This window comes from Henckelia pumila, chromosome 3 (assembly GCF_033568475.1).
Source record: "Henckelia pumila isolate YLH828 chromosome 3, ASM3356847v2, whole genome shotgun sequence".
NCBI lineage: Eukaryota > Viridiplantae > Streptophyta > Magnoliopsida > Lamiales > Gesneriaceae > Henckelia > Henckelia pumila.
Genome location: NC_133122.1, coordinates 61,709,135 through 61,712,631, shown reverse-complemented (window position 1 = coordinate 61,712,631; position 3,497 = coordinate 61,709,135).

Sequence of the window (3,497 nt, the reverse complement as noted above, 5' to 3'; positions counted from 1 at the left end):
TGGGATGCAGAGGCTCAGTCTTGGAGAAGTCTACTCCAAGGACGCTCAAGGTGTGGCAAATTTGCAGAGCAAATCCCTCGGATTGCCCTTTTCCCCTGATCATTTCACATAAAGTAGTGAACAATATGTCTGACCAGTTGATGTTGATTTTGGAGGCGATACAAGCCATGTATTGGAATTTCTCCATCGTCACCTTGTCGTACGATCCAGCCTTGGCAAGAAGATTCTTGGCCACGATGTTGGTCAATAGCCTGAATGGAGCTTTAAGAGATGTCTTCTGAGCCGGCAGTTTGATCGGAGCATCAGTGGTTGAGAATTCCTTCAACCAGTATGAGCAGTTACCATCGGGAAGATCCGCGCATTTTTTCAAACCCCTGGAGGGCAGATCAAATGTGCTGGCGAAGAACTTTTGATTGAAGGAGTAGGACTCTGTCCGGATCAAGCATTTGACAGTCCCATGCTCGATTTGAGCGGTTGCAAAGAACTCCTTCAAGACAGGCAGATCGCAGATGGCGCTGCTTCCCAAAAACTTCTTCAGTCCAGAGGCTTCAAGCATGGTGAAGACCTCAGTGATTCCTGCATTGTTTGCCTCAATAACGGAATCAAAGTTGATTGCAAGGCAAGTCTTCTGGATCGACATGATAGCTGTAGATAAGAACTCGAGCAGAGAGTAAGCAAAAGCTTGATAGTAATACGATAGAACTTTTAATGCAATATGAAAGCTTTAGCAACGGTGAAAGGTTGATATACGAGTGTAAAGAAGTATATATAGGAACCTATGGGCCATATGGTGATGTCATGAAAAGTATTTTTGAAATTCAAAAAGTTTTGAAGAGTATAATCACCGCGCCCAATCAATGTCATTTGGTTCAAAGCACAAAGCTGTTAGTACGGAGCCTGTCAGAGACTAGCTAAAGGCGGATGATATGCCAACATTTATGGCAATGTAACAGCTAAGCTATTAAAGTCATACTAGCAATCATTCCCCCTAAAAGCATGCATACTAACTTAGATCTACTAAGCCAAGAATATTTCGAAAATATGAAAACTTAGCGTCCGGTAAAGGCTTGGTGAATATGTCTGCTGCTTGCTGATCGGTAGAGATGTATTCCATCCTGATTTCCTTCTTTAAGAAATGATCTCGGATAAAGTGATGCCTGACATCAATGTGCTTTGTCCTAGAGTGCATCACTGGATTGTGAGTGATGACTATGGCACTTGTATTGTCACAGTAGATTGGAGCTTCACTCGACCGGATTCCATAATCATTAAGCTGCTGTTGAATCCAGAGTATTTGAGCACAACAGCTGCCAGCAGCAAGGTATTCTGCTTCGGCGGTCGAGGTAGCAATTGATGTCTGCTTCTTACTTGACCACGAAATTAGTCTATCTCCAAGGAATTGACATGTGCCACTTGCACTTTTGCGATCAATTCTACAACCTGCATAATCTGCATCTGAATAGCCAATAAGATTAAGATTTGAATCTTTGGGATACCAAAGACCCACATTAGTAGTTCCTTTAATATATTTAATTATTCGTTTGGCGGCAATGAAATTAGATTGCTTAGGTGCTGCTTGAAATCTAGCACATAAACAAACTGAATACATGATATCCGGTCGACTGGCAGTCAAATAAAGCAATGAGCCAATAAGGCCTCGATACATTGTTACCTCGACCGGGATTCCCCCTTCATCTTTATCAAGCTTGATTGATGCACTCATGGGGGTAGATACAGTTGAGCACTGTTCCATTCCAAACTTCTTTACCAATTCCTTGGCATACTTGGATTGATTGATAAATATTCCAGTTTCAAGTTGCTTCACTTGCAATCCAAGAAAGAAATTTAGCTCGCCCATCATGCTCATTTCAAATTTCTCCTGCATCATCTTAGAGAACTTTGAGCACAACTTGGGGTTAGTTGACCCAAATATAATGTCATCAACATAAATTTGTACTAGTAACACATGATCACCTTTTACAAATTTAAACAAGGTCTTATCGACCGTTCCAATTTGGAAATCATGTTCCAGTAAAAATTTTAGTAATGTATCATACCATGCACGCGGTGCTTGTTTTAATCCATAGAGGGCTTTGTCAAGTTTATAGATATATTGAGGATGAGTAGGATTGACAAAACCTGGTGGTTGTTCAACGTACACCTCTTCTTGAAGTAGACCATTGAGGAATGCAGACTTGACATCCATTTGATAAACTTTAAAGTCCTTGAAAGCTGCATAGGCAAGAAAGATGCGGATTGCTTCTAGTCTTGCAACTGGCGCGAAGGATTCCTCAAAGTCTATGCCTTCTTCTTGTCTAAATCCTTGTGCAACAAGCCGAGCTTTGTTACGCACAACAGTGCCATGTTCATCGAGCTTGTTACGAAACACCCATCTAGTTCCAATCACATTTTGATTTTCCGGTCGAGGAACTAGATGCCAAACATTGTTGCGGGTGAATTGATTCAACTCTTCTTGCATAGCTTCAATCCAGCTGGCATCTGATAGAGCTTCATCTATCTTCTTGGGCTCTACCTGAGATATGAAAGCTGCATGCAAGAATTCATTAATCATTTGACCACGTGTTTTTCGAGGAGCAGAAGGGTCACCTATGACCAACCCAGGTGGATGATCTTTGTTCCACCTAAAATAATTTCCTAAAGGGTTGTCATCAATTGGTTGACGAACGTCCTCGTTTACTGGATCATCATTGGCAGGAGGATCGTTATCAACCGGTGGATCCTCTTCTGGCCTTGTTTGATCACACACGGTAGAGGGAACTGGATCATCCTTCTTTGGAGGATATGGATCACTGGCACTCTCTTCCTGTAGATTTGTGTTTTTCAGTCTATGACTCAGATCATTTATGCTCCCTTGAGTTTGTTCTGTACAAAGAGTAGATTCATCAAAAACAACATGAATGGTTTCCTCGACCGTTAGTGATCTTTGATTGAACACTCGATAAGCTCTGCTAACGGCTGAGTAACCAATAAAAGTTCCTTCGTCTGCTTTGGCATCGAAGGCTGTCAAATGATTTTTTCCATTGTTGTGGATAAAGCATTTGCACCCAAAGTTTGAAGTATGAAATATCAGGTTTTGTGCCATTCCAGATCTCATATGGAGTTTTGTTAAATCGTTTATTAATCATAGATCTGTTTTGAGTATAGAAAGCTGTGTTAACTACTTCTGCCCAAAGCCTTTGAGAAACATTTGAATCAGCAATCATAGTTCTGGCTGCTTCTTTTAAAGTACGGTTCCTTCTTTCAGCCACCCCATTTTGCTGTGGGGATCTAGCAGCTGACAACTCATGCTTGATTCCCTGATCATCTAGATAAGTCATAAGAGTGGTGTTTAAAAATTCAGTCCCTCTATCACTCCTGATTCTATCTATCACAGTAGATTGTTCATTTTGCAAGCGTTTAAAAAGCTTAATCAGGTGAGGTGCAGTTTGATATTTTGAAGAGAGAAAGATGACCCAAGTAAATCGAGAAAATTTATC